We start from the raw sequence: 18,620 nt of genomic DNA, 5'->3' as shown, positions 1-18,620 counted from the left end.
AGAACGACTTAGATGTAACGACCACCCTTCTTACTACTACTACTATTCTCTAAGAGTGACCGTTACTTAATTACTAACTCTACTTAACCGGTATAATTAAAAACCACGAGGAATCTCTATCGAAAAATTTCGACAGAATCTCCCCTGTACCGATGACTAAATCATCAATACAAACAAACTATACTCAGCCACAGGCGGCTGGAACATATATCTTCATAACCACGCAGTATAATATCACAAATAAAAGAAGGAAACTACCCTAATAATAGCAAACAACAATATCACTCCCTCAATAGAACCCAACTACAAATGCGGAATAAACTTAATTACAATCTTGACTCATAATAGCATTTAAAGAAAACTAAAGAACTCTAAACAGAAAAGTCTTAACAATTCCTTAGCAAACTCTTGATCTCCCCATAGTCCAGCCATCACACACCTTCATCACCACCACCTTGTCGCCTTTCTTGCTAAATCTTTTCCTTTCCTTTATCTGCAGTAGGAGGCAGTCTATAAGCATAAAGCTTAGTGAGCGCTATCTACTCACAAAAACTCGATATGCATGTATATAAATAAAAACATGCTAAAACTGAATGCTAACATGTAAAGCTACTCATGCTCATAAATAGCAAAGGAATCATACTATCTGAAATACTAAACATGTATAGCTATTCATGCTCATAATCCAATGAAGGAATCATACTAACTGAAATACTAACATGTATAGCTAATCATGCTCATAATCCAATAAAGGAATCATACTAACCAAAATACTAAACATGTATAGCTATTCATGCTCATAATCCAATAAAGGAATCATACTAACTGAAATACTAAACATGTATAGCTGATCATGCTCAAAATCCAATAAAGGAATCATACTAACTGAAATACTAAACATGTATAGCTGATCATGCTCATAAACCAATAAAACTATAACTGCATGCTGAGAGCAAATAAAACTAAACATGCTGAATAATCTAATAGCAAGAAACAAATAAAACTACTACTGCATGCTTCAAATAACAAGAAACTAAACTTTCTAATTTCAAACATATTTGAAGCTTGTTTCATTTGTTTCAAAATTTATACTTTAATACTTTAAAATAATAATCAACTTCTTCTTGGGCCCGGCATTGTACCACTTTGCGCGCATTCTTAATAAGAATCGAGGTAGCTAATCCCGAAACTACTAAGATACTTCTAAGTCATGTGCCTAGGGGCAACTTGGAGCTCATCCCTTGGATCTTGTGTCCGGTACATGCCCTTTAAAAGTAAAATACTTTCTTTTTAACTATAACTTCTTTATACTTGCCCTTACTTGGCATTTAAGCAAACACCTTGTGTGCGCTTTTGATATTTAATATTCTGGAATTGAAATCAAGTCTAAACCTTAGTCTTTCTTGCTTATAGTTCCTAAAGATAGAAACTCATGCTTATGTAATAGCAAAGAAACTAATAACTGCATGCTTAAGATATTCTAATAACAAAAGAGACTCAAAAGTATCACTGTGCACATCTAATGGCAAAGAAAAGGAGTCTACTCATGCTTACTAATAATTAAAGAAAAGCTAGAAAAGAAAACTGCACTTCTATTAGCAGGAAAAGAAATCTGCTCATGCTTACAAATAAACCGAAATACTTAAATCACATGCTGTTCATGTCCAGTTAATGACATATTACTAAAATCTGCACATTCTGATTTATTCTAACAAAGTGGGACACATGGAAAGGATGCAGTTAATACTTAATGAAGTTAATACTTATTGAACTAAAATTCTGCACTTATCAAATCTACAACTAAAATCCGGAAACCAAAGAAACCACATCCGAAACACTAACTATAAGGCTGTTCTGTACTGCATACTTTAAATAAAGGCTATTCTTGCCTTTTTGAGTTGCAAGGAAGATACTAATCCTATTCTTATACATGGCAGCGAGATGAAACACTAATACTACAAAGTGAACAGCCGAAATTCTCAAAAATCAGCAAGCATAAATAGAACCTGTTTACACACTTTGATTTGCAATCTAGATCATGCTAACCTTCTAGAAAAGAACTAAACTCAACAATAACTAGCATACCTAGCCAATGTTATAGATTAGCTACGCCACTGATTTGTATCTCACAGCAGGAAACAACATAACAGGTAATCTAAACATTTCTTACTGCGCTTACTTGCTAAGAATTAAAATGAACTCCTTCTATACATTTAAACTCAAACCATAAATTAGCATGCTTAATATGTATGCTACGGAAGGTAAGGAATGAAAGGGAAAAAAAAAAACCCTAGCTTATAATCCTGTTCAACAGCCACCCAAGTAGGAAACTTTCGGCACAGCAACTTAGCATGGCAATTTGGCATAGCAACTTCAAAAAGGAAAAGCTAACACAGGAATTTCAACACAGCAACCCTAGCTTACTCCAAAGAGAAACCCTAGCATAGAAATCCGAAACCTAATGCCCTAACATGGCAAATTCGGTCCAGCACCCTTAGCACAGCAAATTAGCACAGCAAAAACCGAAAGCAAGAAACGAAAATCTGAAACTCGGAGCTACTCCTACTGCAGGTGAGAAGCAACTCACATCGCTGTTCTTGGACTTACAACCGAAAAGGAGGAGCTTCTAATGCTGCTAGGGTTTCGGATAGCTTGGATTTCGGCTCTTCTTCGTGCTCACAAGCTCTCCTGACGATGGTGGTCGCACACGGGTGAAGACCGGCCGGAAAAAGCCTAGCTCCGTCGCCCTTTTCGCCCGAACAGCGAAGTCGCCGCCACCGTTCGCGAGAGAGGAGGAAAGGTTCGGGTGAAAGAATTTTAGGGTTCGGGAAAAACTTAAAGCTCTTCTTATAACTAAGATTTTTATTAATTACTATACCTTAAATATAATCCATTATTTCCTTAATTAACAAAACTCGCTGGCACAGTTGGTTGGCTGTATTCTGCTTGAGGCGTGGCTCGCGAGTTCGAAACTCGGCTGCAACCATTTTTTTCTTCCTATTTATTTCCTATTCATTAACTACTTCTTAAATAGAATATTTCTCCTTCTATAATAAAAAACGCCCGCGGGAACAGTTGGTTGGTCGCGGTTTCGAAACCTCTGGTCGCGGTTTCGAAACCTCAGCCGAGCGTTTAATTTCTCTTTTATTTTAACTGTTCTTAACTACTACTTAAATATATATCGCTCCATATATGATTAACAAAAACCGTGTAGCTCAGCTGGTTGGGCCGGTTTTGCTTGGGTCAGTCCGACCCGAGGTCGTGGGTTCGAATCTCACCTTCAACGTTTTTTTTTAAACTTCTTTCTTTTTGTAACCCTACTAAACGACCTCCAAAAATTACGTAAAAATACTCTAAAAATTCCAAAAAATCTCTAGAATATTTTAAAAGTATTTCCAAATATTTTTATGGACTTTTAGAACTTGAAATAGGGAAAATTGGGTCGTTACAATTCCCCATACCTTATAAAAAGTTCGTCCTCGAACTTAGAATAGTTCTGGATATTTCTGTCTCATACTGTCCTCCCGCTCCCAAGTGACTTCCTCGTGCTTCTGGTTCTGCCAGACGACCTTCACTAGTGGTACTTCTTTGTTTCTTAGTCTCTTGACTGCTCTGTCCACTATCTGTGTAGGTCTGCTCTCATAACTAAGATCCTCTTGGATCTGCACTGTCTGAGGCTTAATCACTTGGCTAGGGTCGTGAATACGCGTCTTTAGCATAGAGACATGAAATACATTGTGTATTGCTGACATGTCTTGTGGTAAATCCAGCTTATAAGCTACTTTCCCAATCCTCTCTATGATCAGGTAAGGTCCTTCGTAGCGAGGACTTAATTTGCCCTTCTTGTCAAATCTCATCACTCCCTTCATAGGAGCGACTTTGAGAAAAACTGAATCCCCTACTTGGAACTCAAGTGGCCTACGGCGTGTGTCAGCATAACTTTTCTGCCTACTCTGGGCAGTCTCAATCCTCTGTCTGATCTTCTGGATAGCCTGAGTGGTCTCATCTATCATCTCAGTCTAAATGCCCAGCTCTACTTCTATTTCTTTTCTTTCACTCGCTTCTTGCCAGCAAATATGTGATCTGCACTTCCTGTCATACAGTGCCTCGTAAGGTGCCATCTTGATAGTGGCCTGATAACTATTGTTGTAGGCAAATTCAGCTAAGCACAGATACTTGCACCAACTTCCCTTGAAATCTAGTACACAAGCCCTGAGCATATCTTCTAAGATCTGATTTACTCGCTCTATCTGTCCATCAGTCTGAGGATGGAAGGCTGTGCTGAACTTGAGTTTGGTGCCTAGTGTCTTATGAACACACTCCCAAAGGTGAGAGGTGAAACGTCCATCTCTATCAGAAACAATAGATTTCGGAACTCCATGAAGTCTGATCACTTCCTTAACGTATATTTGTGTCAACTGCTCTATAGAGTGGGACACCTTGATGACTAGAAAATGGGCAGACTTAGTCGATCTGTCCACTACTACCCATATTGCGTCATATCCATTTGTGGTTCTTGGGAGACCGGTTATGAAGTCCATGGATATGTCTTCCCACTTCCACTCTGGTATAGGAAGAGGCTGTAGAACTCCTCCTGGTCTCTGGTATTCTGCTTTGACCCTCTGACATGTCAGGCAGGTACTGACATATTTAGCTATATCTCTTTTGAGTCCAGACCACCAGAATCTCTGTTTCACGTCTTGATACATCTTGGTAGAACCAGGATGCATGGAATAAGGTGTACTATGAGCTTCTTCTAAAATTTTCTTTCTTAGCTCTTCATCATTGGGGACACAAAGGCGGCTCCCCTGATAAAGAATTCCACTGTCTGATATTCGAAACTCCGAATTTTCTTCTTTCTGTATCCCTTGCTTGATCTTCTGGATATCTGGATCTTCACTTTGCTTTCTCTGTATATCCTCAAGCAAGGTAGACTCTAAGGTCAATGCAGAGAGTTGCCCATAAATAATTTCCATTCCAAAGTCTGACAACTCCTTCGGCAGTGGTAGGGCTAATGATGACAAAGACATCAAGGATGTACTGGATTTGCTGCTTAGTGCATCTACCACTTTGTTAGCTTTTCCTGGGTGTATCACTTTCTATCACTTCCAACTGATAATACCCAGAGCACAGGTCTATTTTAGAGAACATTATTACCCTTTTTAGCTGATCATATAGTAGGGTATTTGTCTCTAACTGCTACTTTGCTCAGCGCTCTAAAATCTATGCACATTAGCATGGATTCGTCTTTCTTCTTAACGAACAACTCTGGAGTTTCCCGGGGTGAATGACTAGGGCGGATGAAACCCTTGGCAAGTAACTCCTGAAATTGTTCTTATAACTCTTTTAGCTCTGTTAGAGAAATTTGGTACAGAGCTTTTGAAATTGGCTCCACTTCTCTGTTGGGAGGTAGTCCAGGTAGCTCTTCTAGAAATACCTCTGGATATTCACAGACTACCCGAACGTTTTCCTGCTTGGGTCTTTCTTGTTATCTTTATTCTTCCAGTTCTGATTACTTGACTGAGGTCTCTGTTTCCCCCACTGTCTTATCTTTGATCTTGACTGACTTGTGTTGCGTTTGTTGAGCCTTGTTGCTGTTCAGATAGTGCTCACTAATGCCCTGCTGACCAGCTCTTCACCAATCTATGGTCGGTGAGTTTCACTACTCACATTAGGTGTTATTTCTGATCTCAGCATTAGGAGCATCAGTCTGACTCGTTCTTTCACTGTACTTACTAACTCTAGGCAAGGGTGAGCTAGCCTGTTAAATCTTTTAACCGCTTCTTCTACTGGCAGGTCACCTTGTCTGAATTCCATAATCTCCTCATACTGTTTATTGGTGATCCGTTGACGGAAGACTTCTTCGTAAAACTCTGTCTCGAAATCAACCCAGCTCATCTGGTTGACTGCTCTCTTACTCTTAACTCGCTCCCACTACATACGAGCATCTCCAGATAGGCAGAAAGAGGCACACTTAATGGTATCAACCTTCTCGACTTCTGGTCAGTCAAGAAGTTCCATTGTGCTCTCAAATGTCTTGAACCAAGCCTGGGCATCCCAGGGCTCAGTCGTGCCTGAGAAGCTTTCTGGTTTCAGCTTCAGCCACTAGATGTGGTATGCTTCTTGTCTTCTAAGTGTTGTGGCGACTTCCAGGGCAACTGATGGGACTTCAGTCACCACTGGGGTCTCCACATTAATGGTTGGGGGAGTGGGAGGAGCTGATTTCTGATTGGCCATTAGATTGGCAATCACTTGCTGCTGCTTGCTACTTGTCTCTGAAGTTGAGTAACAACTTCAGGGAGAATAGGCCCAGGGGTTCTGGACTCTTCGTTCTCCTGATCTTGGTTCTCATTATGAAAAGAAAAGGACTTGGTATTCTCTCTCTAACCCTTCTAATCATACATAAATATGGATAAAGAAAAGGGAAACTATAACTTCTATCTTACTTAAGTACTCATAAGCAATTACTCTGTACTGCAGTTAATAATAAGGAAAGCAGAATAAAGAAAGAATTTAAATACTTTCTTACTTGAAGACGGCAAGGATGATGCTGATGTGTGTGTGATGCTGGAGAATGGTAACTGCTCTGATACCAACTGTAACGACCACCCTTCTTACTACTACTACTATTCTCTAAGAGTGACCGTTACTTAACTACTAACTCTACTTAACCGGTATAATTAAAAACCACGAGGAATCTCTACCGAAAAATTTCGACAGAATCTCCCCTGTACCGATGACTAAATCATCAATACAAACAAACTATACTCAGCCACAGGCGGCTGAAACATATATCTTCATAACCACGCAGTATAATATCACAAATAAAAGAAGGAAACTACCCTAATAATAGCAAACAACAATATCACTCCCTCAATAGAACCCAACTACAAATGCGGAATAAACTTAATTACAATCTTGACTCATAATAGCATTTAAAGAAAACTAAAGAACTCTAAACAGAAAAGTCTTAACAATTCCTTAGCAAACTCTTGATCTCCCCATAGTCCAGCCATCACACACCTTCATCACCACCACCTTGTCGCCTTCCTTGCTAAATCTTTTCCTTTCCTTTATCTGCAGTAGGAGGAAGTGCAGTCTATAAGCATAAAGCTTAGTGAGCGCTATCTACTCACAAAAACTCGATATGCATGTATATAAATAAAAACATGCTAAAACTGAATGCTAACATGTAAAGCTACTCATGCTCATAAATAGCAAAGGAATCATACTATCTGAAATACTAAACATGTATAGCTATTCATGCTCATAATCCAATGAAGGAATCATACTAACTGAAATACTAACATGTATAGCTAATCATGCTCATAATCCAATAAAGGAATCATACTAACCGAAATACTAAACATGTATAGCTATTCATGCTCATAATCCAATAAAGGAATCATACTAACTGAAATACTAAACATGTATAGCTGATCATGCTCAAAATCCAATAAAGGAATCATACTAACTGAAATACTAAACATGTATAGATGATCATGCTCATAAACCAATAAAACTATAACTGCATGCTGAGAGCAAATAAAACTAAACATGCTGAATAATCTAATAGCAAGAAACAAATAAAACTACTACTGCATGCTTCAAATAACAAGAAACTAAACTTTCTAATTCCAAACATATTTGAAGCTTGTTTCATTTGTTTCAAAACTTATACTTTAATACTTTAAAATAATAATCAACTTCTTCTTGGGCCCGGCATTGTACCACTTTGCGCGCATTCTTAATAAGAATCGAGGTAGCTAATCCCGAAACTACTAAGATACTTCTAGGCCATGTGCCTAGGGGCAACTTGGAGCTCATCCCTTGGATCTTGTGTCCGGTACATGCCCTTTAAAAGTAAAATACTTTCTTTTTAACTATAACTTCTTTATACTTGCCCTTACTTGGCATTTAAGCAAACACCTTGTGTGCGCTTTTGATATTCAATATTCTGGAATTGAAATCAAGTCTAAACCTTAGTCTTTCTTGCTTATAGTTCCTAAAGATAGAAACTCATGCTTATGTAATAGCAAAGAAACTAATAACTGCATGCTTAAGATATTCTAATAGCAAAAGAGACTAAAAAGTATCACTGTGCACATCTAATGGAAAAGAAAAGGAGTCTACTCATGCTTACTAATAATTAAAGAAAAGCTAGAAAAGAAAACTGCACTTCTATTAGCAGGAAAAGAAATCTGCTCATGCTTACAAATAAACCGAAATACTTAAATCACATGCTGTTCATGTCCAGTTAATGACATATTACTAAAATCTGCACATTCTGATTTATTCTAACAAAGTGGGACACATGGAAAGGATGCAGTTAATACTTAATGAAGTTAATACTTATTGAACTAAAATTCTGCACTTATCAAATCTACAACTAAAATCCGGAAACCAAAGAAACCACATCCGAAACACTAACTATAAGGCTGTTCTGTACTGCATACTTTAAATAAAGGCTATTCTTGCCTTTTTGAGTTGCAAGGAAGATACTAATCCTATTCTTATACATGGCAGCGAGATGAAACACTAATACTACAAAGTGAACAGCCGAAATTCTCAAAAATCAGCAAGCATAAATAGAACCTGTTTACACACTTTGATTTGCAATCTAGATCATGCTAACCTTCTAGAAAAGAACTAAACTCAACAATAACTAGCATACCTAGCCAATGTTATAGATTAGCTACGCCACTGATTTGTATCTCACAAGGTAATCTAAACATTTCTTACTGCGCTTACTTGCTAAGAATTAAAATGAACTCCTTCTATACATTTAAACTCAAACCATAAATTAGCATGCTTAATATGTATGCTACGGAAGGTAAGGAATGAAAGGGAAAAAAAAAACCCTAGCTTATAATCCTGTTCAACAGCCACCCAAGCAGGAAACTTTCGGCACAGCAACTTAGCATGGCAATTTGGCATAGCAACTTCAAAAAGGAAAAGCTAACACAGGAATTTCAACACAGCAACCCTAGCTTACTCCAAAGAGAAACCCTAGCATAGAAATCCGAAACCTAATGCCCTAACATGGCAAATTCGGTCCAGCACCCTTAGCACAGCAAAAACCGAAAGCAAGAAACGAAAATCTGAAACTCGGAGCTACTCCTACTGCAGGTGAGAAGCAACTCACATCGCTGTTCTTGGACTTACAACCGAAAAGGAGGAGCTTCTAATGCTGCTAGGGTTTCGGATAGCTTGGATTTCGGCTCTTCTTCGTGCTCACAAGCTCTCCTCGACGATGGTGGTCGCACACGGGTGAAGACCGGCCGGAAAAAGCCTAGCTCCGTCGCCCTTTTCGCCCGAACAGCGAAGTCGCCGCCGCCGTTCGCGAGAGAGGAGGAAAGGTTCGGGTGAGAGAATTTTAGGGTTCGGGAAAAACTTAAAGCTCTTCTTATAACTAAGATTTTTATTAATTACTATACCTTAAATATAATCCATTCTTTCCTTAATTAACAAAACTCTCTGGCACAGTTGGTTGGCTGTATTCTGCTTGAGGTGTGGCTCGCGAGTTCGAAACTCGGCTGCAACCATTTTTTTCTTCCTATTTATTTCCTATTCATTAACTACTTCTTAAATAGAATATTTCTCCTTCTATAATAAAAAACGCCCGCGGGAACATTTGGTTGGCTGTGTTTGACCGAAACCTATGGTCGCGGTTTCTAAACCTCAGCCGAGCGTTTAATTTCTCTTTTATTTTAACTGTTCTTAACTACTACTTAAATCTATACCGTTCCATATATGATTAACAAAAACTGTGTAGCTCAGCTGGTTGGGCCGGTTTTACTTGGGTCAGTCCGACCCGAGCTTGTGAGTTCGAATCTCACCTTCAATGTTTTTTTTTTAAACTTCTTTCTTTTTGTAACCCTACTAAACGACCTCCAAAAATTACGTAAAAATACTCTAAAAATTCCAAAAAATCTCTAGAATATTTTAAAAGTATTTCCAAATATTTTTATGGACTTTTAGAACTTGAAATAGGGAAAATTTGGTCGTTACATTAGGTTTATAATGAAGAACTTTGTGTTGGTTGCTCTTTTCTTACTTTAGAATGCCTCTTAATGATAAAAAATGCAGTAGCACTTCTTCTCTAACACCCAAGAACTAGCCGAAATAAGTGTTCAAATCTTCATAAATATCCCTTTCCTAGGGTTACTTCGATGCCTCCTAATTGATTAGCTTACTCCCAATCAATTGTTACATCAGCTTGACTGTTCAAAACTTGCAAAATCACTCTTTTTTGCCTAACTAATCGATTGGTGAGTCATACCAATCAATTCAGCAGCTTCTAATCGATTCAAAAGCTTCCTGTTCTCATGAGAATCTCTCGATCGATTCCAGCACTTACTATGCTCTCGCGAACAAGCTTCAATTGATTACCCTAATCAATTGGTGAAACTTGAATCGATTGCCTCAATCAATTCCAAGCCCTTCTATTCTCACTTGAAAACACCCTTAATCGATTACCCTAATCGATTAACATAAGGCCTAATCGATTAGCCAATCAGAGTCTTACTGTGCTTCACAAAAAACCTCCCAATCGATTAGGCAATCAGCCTAATCGATTGGAGCAAGTTTCAATTGGATGCTCCAATCGATTAGGTGATTGGCCTTGGGCTAATGGATTAAGTTAATTGATTGTCAACCCTAAACTCTGAACTCGAGTTTAGGGTTCTTTTGCCTAATCCTAAAGTCATCAGTGATTCGTAGGGACTTTCCATTACCTAACATCTGATCACCCTTGACCTGTTAGGGTTTATTCACCATGTGTCTGATTAACCTTTGACTCACTTGGACATTTCATCTCGTGCCAACTTTTGTTGGTCTTCCGATCACCAAGTGTTCAGTCAACCTTTGACTCACTTGTACTTTTTCCTTATCTAACCCCACTAAGACTTCCACTACCTAGTTTCCAACTAGGTTTTCACTACTTAGCCTTGCTAGAATTTTCATTGTATAGTTCTCAATTAGGTTTTCACTGCCTATCCCCGCTACGACTTCAATTATCTAGTTCTCAACTAATTATCTTGCCCCCACTAAGACTTCTATTATTTAGCAGCACTCATTAGGTCTTTCCCTTGTTTAACCTCTAATTAAGATTTCTCGTTGTCTAACCTCCAGTTAGAACTTCTCTAGACAAGTATCCTGCCCTCTCTTGACCTACTTCTCTCTCACATATTATCAAAATTGAAACTTTAGCTCAAGTCAACTTAATCTTAATTAAATTGGTCAATCTTGATCAAGAACGATTACACCAACAAATAGCTCTTTGGATAATTATCTATTTGAATTAAAAGAAAATTTCTAATTTTCTTTTAATAATTACTGTTGACGCCTACCTCATCAAAATCCTTATTCCAATTTAATGAGAACTATATAATTCTCTAGAACTATAGTCTTGATAATCAAGACTATGATTTTTAATAATATCATATATTTATTAATTGATAATTATTAATTAAGTATCAACTCTCTAACATTATCAATTAGCAATTAATTAACTATATATTAAAAAAAAGATAAATCTAATTAATCTCATTGACTATCTCTGGAGTGATCAGTCCGGCCCCATGAAATTTTTTCACCAGTCATCAGGATAAATCGGGAAGCGCACATGGTGGCCAGCCCAAAAATCTAGCATCCTTTGGTTGTGCTCCCCATTTGGAGGAAAAATTCCTATAAACACGTTATATCTAGGGATCGAACCACGGATGTCTGAGTGATAAGCTAGATATCCTACCGCGACATCATAGCTCCAGAGATAGTAATTAAATAAATATAACACAGTGAAAAGAAAATCTAAAAGTAATTAGCATCTTAATTAATCTAAAATCATCCCATTCTGATTATGATTATTAGAGGTGGAGAGTGGACCATGGACCTATGAATTCAAACTCCAATAAATTATAAAATTAATCAACTATCTAAACTAATTATCAATTTATTAATCTCGATATTATTCCACTATAAATATGAGACTAAACTCTTAAATTCATAGAATGTTTAGTCTCTTCCATCGATATAATCATTACATGAAGTTTAGACCATCCATACTTAGTTCGCAATCAGACCTAGGTGATTTAACCGTTTTACCCCCTCTGATTATATCTTATTCTCCTTAAGTATTATTGATACACTAGTGAACTATTCATTTATGATTCAATCATAAATTAGAGACCTCAATCCCTTCAATTTCGGAACCAACACTATAAGAGAAGCAAGACCTTATGGACTTCGTATATGTGATTCCTAATTCCAAAGCAAATGCCTCTAAGATGCTAGCCGTGAGCTTGCATCAATGCAAGTAAGGTATGATATGTCAAAAGACTTGTTGATCCTTAAACGGAGTTTATGATCACTCAAGATTTAGATCGGCTTGATATGATCATCTAATGATGTTGATTCGAGTCTTGGTTTTGGTCCTTACACGAAGTCTTTAGAATCACGTTAGTCTGGTCTTGTATAATCTTATTATACACAACACCCTCAACTTAATGTACACATGACTATCCGAATAAGGTTGTCATATTCATAATATTTATGGGTCCTATTAGTGATTTCCCAATGATAGATCCACTACTTTGATTTAATCATAGTTTAGTATACTAAAAACATAATTCTAATCCTCTTATACATAACATTTTACGTATTAGAATTATAATTACATTAGTATACTTAATTGGGCTTTTAATAAATATTTACTTTTATGCATTAACAAGTATAAAATAATTTTATGCGAATATATATTCTTTATAAATGCATAAAACATTCATAGTTCAAATATCTAAATCCATTATTTAAAAAAAATACTACATTAATATACTTTCTAGAGCACTTCATCTAAAATTCTCGCACATACCTGAAAGTAGATGAGATGTACTCTAGATCCCATTTTTTTTGCATCTAGAATAATTTTTATATTTTTTTGGAATCTCTATTAGTCATTCTAATTCAATGGTTGCTTCATAAGCATTTAGAGTTTTTTAGTTTCTATTGTGTAGTTATTTATCCTAGTTTTTATGACAATAATAAAGATCAGTTTGATTACGCTTGATCCACGATCTCTAATAAAATTATATTAATATATCTTTTTAGCCATAACAACAAGAGAGGGAATAAACTCCCACTCTTTGGGTGAACCCCTTTGTCATTGATTTTGCTTTGAAAGTTTCTACCTTCTATTTTAGTCTTCCTTATAAATTCACTTAATCTTACCAGTGTAATATTTAATTTGGTGAATTCATAGCTTTCAGATTATATTGGAATTCATTAAATCCAAGTAGATGTTCATGAATCGGAGCAATTTATCTTTTTTGAGATATTAGAGCTTTATAATATGAAAATAGTTCATCACAATGAATATTAGGTTCAACAACACTTGTTCCTTTTTTAGTTTTGTAAAGTCAGGGGCTTCGAAAACCTTCCACTGCTTTGAAGCTCTTTAATTTCTTGAATAGGAATTTGTTGGTGTTGGGAGAATCACATTGAATATATGTTTTGATGTATGGTTAAATTTATAATTCGTCTATTTGTGATCTAACGAGTTTATCGAGTTTGCAGGTGTAGGTAACTTGAAAAAGGGAGAAGTTAAACCAAGTAGTGGCTAAGTCTTGGTTTAGAACCAAGCAATGGTTAAGTCTTGGTTGGAAATCAGGCAAGGAAGTTCTAGTTGGATATCAAGCAAGGAAGATCTGATTGAGAATTAGACGAGGAAGACTTTGTTGGGAACAGGCAAGAGAGAGTTCATTGGGAACTAGATAAAGCAAGTCAACTGGAAGTTGAGGTCTTGGCAACTAAGTCTAGATGGATCAGTTGGGAGCTAAATATCTAGCAAAGGTATGTGTGTAAGGAACTAGGGCGCTAAACATGCGAAAGTGCAGCGGAAAACATCTAGTTCCTTCAGAAGATTCATGCGAAAGGAAACCATACACTTGAGAGGGGGTTATACCTTTGTTGCATGTCCTTCGCAATCCCAACAGTAACGTTTCTTTAGATGCGGATCTTAGCATGATCAAGTGATCGCACCTCTATGGTATCCACACGAACAAGCCTTATTTGTCTCATAAACTCACAAAGTGGAGAATGAAACAACCAAAGATTGTACTGGCAACCCTTCTTGGAAGTTTCGGCCAAGTGAAGAAAGGAGAAGGAAGAAGAGCAAGAACACTAAAAATTCATCATGAAAATGAATCCAAAAATCTCTTTTTATAGATTCATGAAATTGTCTTATGCCTTAATGTCAATTGCCTTAATTGACATTAATATTTATCTTTATCTAATGCATGAGCAATTCAAATTGTTCACTCTTCATCCAATGCATCCAATTCATGAGTAATTCAAGTTGTACACTCCTCTTTCTTCATGAATTCAAATTCATGAAATCACTTAATGAGTCCAACTCATTAATCATCAATCCAATTGACTCAATGAGTCTAATTCAAATTGGACTCAATCCAATAGTTGGATCCAATTGAGTTTAACTCAACAAGTCTAATTTAAATTAGATTTAAGCAAATGATCTATCATATGAATCTATCTCCATTGACTTGTTCTTTGTGTGTGACCTAATAGGTTCTCGTAACATTGGCAATGTATCCAAATCAATATTTAAATACATAAGCAATGAGTGGTATCTAGCAAGGCATCATTGTTACCCAAGTGATGAGAATGTCGAGATCCAACTTAACCTTTCCATGGTTATTATCTTGTATAACTCAATCCTTGATATCTAGATTGATCAATGAGGCATATACCGTATCATCCTCTTATCAATCTTTGTATTTTTTTGATCTCTAAGTAGACACACTCAATCAAATAAGTTCAATATCATATATTGACTCATTTAAGCATAGTCATGCATTCTTGTGTTCTACTAATCAAAGGGCCCACATATATTAATTTCGTTATATGGAAGGGATAAATCTCATCTACATCACTCACATCCCTCAGTATAACTTATTACATACCCAGTGATCGACTTTATGATCCACCTTGTTACGGGTGACGTTTATCGATACCAAAGTATACAACTCCTTATGTAGGGAACCGTAGTGACTTCAGGTCTAAGGACCATTCATACTAATAGTCACATGAGAATGTTTATGACACTCATATAACGATCCATGAAACATTCTCATAGCGGGTCATTCAGTATATATTCTCTAATATATACTCATGTGTCAACCTGATATCTCATATTCATGACTTGTGAGATTAAGTCATCTGTTGACCTACATGCTAGTCTCAACGCATTAATATTGTCCTTGCATATTAATGATTGACTAGGAATAATTAAGAGTAGTGTTATATGTATATCTACAATATCTCACTATCAATTCAACCAATTGATATGTTGCAAATTAGAACCTCCTACTTTAGGATATTATTATACTTATTCATTCAGCACTGAATTGAAGTAAATATAATAACCAGCTTTGCCTTTATTAATAATGAAATATGATATAAAAGGAGTCATTTACAATCATTTCATAATTGGTACCAGAGCTAATACTAACAATGTGAACTACTTATTTTACTACTACTCATAATTATTAATGTTTATCGTGCAACGAGCTACTTGACGATTCAAGCGATTAGATTGGATTTCAGGTAACTAGCTAGGATAAGTCTCAACTGACGAAGTCGAGAGCATCTAAGCGACAAGAGTAAGGAGCGAGGCAACCTCGACGTTCGGGTGACTAGAGAAGGCTTCCAGGCGATCGGAGACAATGTGATCCAATGATCTGGAGGAGGCCGTCAAAATTAGAGTTTGATCATGCTCTAGGCGCCCGGAGAGAGTCTAGGCAACCGGAGTATGCGAAAATATTATTGAAGGGATAAAGTTTACAACTACGTCAGCAAGCTCCAGACGATCAAAAAGAGCTTCCGATTGATAGGAATGGTGCCAAGTCAGCTCGACGAGGCTTTATAAAAGTAGGAGCTTTATAACAATCAATTAAGAATTCTTGCTTTAGAAACTATGCTCTTGTGCTTAAAGATTAGCAACAACTTTGATCTTGTAACTTTTAGTTTTCAAGTTGTTATATTTTGTTTCTATTCTTGCTTAACTTTTGATTCTTGTAAAAGATTTTCTTCACCTCCATAGACTTTAAGGAAAGGAGAAATTTTAATAAGAATCCTAATTTTTTCCCTTAGATCTTGCACATTAATTCTGCTTAAATTTATTTAGATCTTGCAGGTTAATTGTGCTAAATACTTATTGACTTTTGCATGCTAGTTTGTTCAAGTATTCTTCAAAGTATTGCATATCCTACTTAGAATTTAATTAGGTTTTGGTTGTGTTTAATAAAATTAGTTTATTTTCCACTTCTTGGAAATATGAATGGAATCAAAAGGTGGATAGAGAAAACTCCATTGTGCATGGAAATTTTAGTCTCATATTGGTAGCTCTAGAATATTATGATTGGTTTATATTATTTCATATGCATTGTAGTTGTGAATAAATGCATGGGGAGATACTCTTTCTCAAGTGTGTATATATGCAAGGGAGTACAAATCTAGGACCCGGATTACACTGAACTAAGTTGACTCGTGTGTAAGCAAGACATGTGTGCGTCGAATGTCGAATCGGTAGGAAAAAAATTTATCCAAGTGAAACAACTAACATTCAATGGTCAACGACTATCATTATGCCTTGACATTAAATGATCTTACTCAACATTCAATTCAAATGAGGGATGATGCTCCTATATAAGGAGACCATGGTCTTGAGGGTATACTCTCAGTTCGTCGTGATCCACCAATGCTTGGTGGTTATCATGGTTTGTCGTGTCGTTGTTGTTAAGTTCGGAGCGCAACAGAAGGCATATATTAAATCATGGATCTTTTCGTTGTACATATAATTTAATACAAAATAACATAAAAACATACCTCGAGTCCTCGATAGACGTGAATGATATCACAGACAGATAAGAGTCCCACATGTGACTCCTCTAGCGATATCCACATGCATTAGATCACAAACTTGATATGATCCGTTAGGTGCTAGCCTCTTGAATCAACAAAATCTTGGAAGCACTACCGATCTTTTCCGATAGAAGAAAGCGAAGAAGAAGTTGACGAGGGAGAAATTGAGAGAAGGAATTCTTCTATTGAATCTTTCCAAGGATGTCTACTTATAGTCTCCAAGGAATACGAAAAGTTAAGTTCTCAATAAATTCATCATTTATGATCTTCATTAATTAGGAAGATGAAGAGTTATAGCCTCTATAATTTTTTCAGACCTTCATTATGATGACTCTTCAACTTCTCCATTAATTAGCATTATGATGACTTTTCGAATTCTCCATTAATCATCATAATTATGGCTATTCGAGTTCTCTCTTCTTTGTATCAAATAAATCTATATTTGATTTTGATCTCGACTAACTTCCAATACTATTGTTCATGTCTATATGTTATGCGTGCGACCCTCTAGGTTTTATACACAAAGGCAGTGTAAATCCATACACAGACTAAGGTAACCGTTTAGCAATAATTTTTAGCCACCCAACGTGATAAATTAATATCAGTCATAAACTATAAACCATCATGAACCGATTACTGTGTAATTCAATCTCTTCATCTAAACCTATATCCCAATTAATTCGGTACATTATGCATCATTACTAAATTAATTATTTTACTTGATTTCCAAGATATAATAGACTCCTCTTGAATGATAAATCATTCCTCCCATGGACATGGATTTCGAGTCACTAATATCTCTATCAAGCGGTCAGGATGTCAACTTCTAATCCAAGAGAGCGATGAATCCTCTATTGACTCAACATTATTCTCTCTACGTTTCGCCATATACCCAACTACCGTATTAATCACAATCTAATTAAAGACTGCTTTTAACGGTGTCAAAGCATATAACTCGACGTATAGAATAAATGAAGGTCTCAAGTCAAAAGATTAGTTACACTCGTTCGTAAGAGGAATGACCAATGATGCTTAATATGTCGTTTCCTCTTAAGCGGGTCGTGTCCAGTGTACCTCTAAACTCAAGGCACCTCCAAATACAACTTGGATATCCATCCCTCGGTCTATCTCTACCTAGTCATACTCAGCGTTGATCTAGATATGCATGTCCCCTCTAGATATCTATCCGATCAAGAACTATTTTCAGATTAATATACTCATTAATTAATCATATATGTACAGAAAAGTAAATAATTAATGATAAATATTTGTCATTATAAAATAATTATCCATAAAGTACATAAGGAGTGTCTTGGCACATAAGTGCACACATTAATAATTGTATTCTAGGAAACAAACGATCCACATAACCTCAAAGCACAGTTGGAGATGGGGCGAATTTGTTTTAAGAAAACTGCTTAAAGCAAGCATTGACATCTTTTTCTGACTCAGGAGCCCTCGGGAGCACTCGGCTTCCACTTGACATCCACTTGGAAGCACTCAACTTCCATTCAGGATCACCCAACATCCACTCTGCTACTCGATGCACTCGACAGACTCAGTACTCAACTAACTCAGACTCGGCACTCAGCATATTTGGACTTGATCGAACCAGCCCGACTGACAGTTTGAGATTATCCAATTAAGTCACTCAACAGATAAAACTAAATTTAAATTTATAA

General features: G+C 36.6%; 1 long non-coding RNA gene across 1 annotated transcript; it reads left to right on the top strand.

The window, feature by feature from the left end:
* Positions 1-1,605: 1,605 nt before the first annotated feature.
* On the top strand, positions 1,606-8,951 carry LOC122049462. The gene is made up of 2 exons (XR_006130959.1): positions 1,606-2,150; positions 8,723-8,951. It is a non-coding gene; the product is annotated as an uncharacterized LOC122049462 (long non-coding RNA).
* The last annotated feature ends 9,669 nt before the right edge of the window (positions 8,952-18,620 follow it).

The sequence above is a fragment of the Zingiber officinale genome, chromosome 2B (assembly GCF_018446385.1).
Source record: "Zingiber officinale cultivar Zhangliang chromosome 2B, Zo_v1.1, whole genome shotgun sequence".
Taxonomy (NCBI): Eukaryota; Viridiplantae; Streptophyta; class Magnoliopsida; order Zingiberales; family Zingiberaceae; genus Zingiber; species Zingiber officinale.
This window is presented reverse-complemented; position numbering and strand designations above follow the sequence as displayed.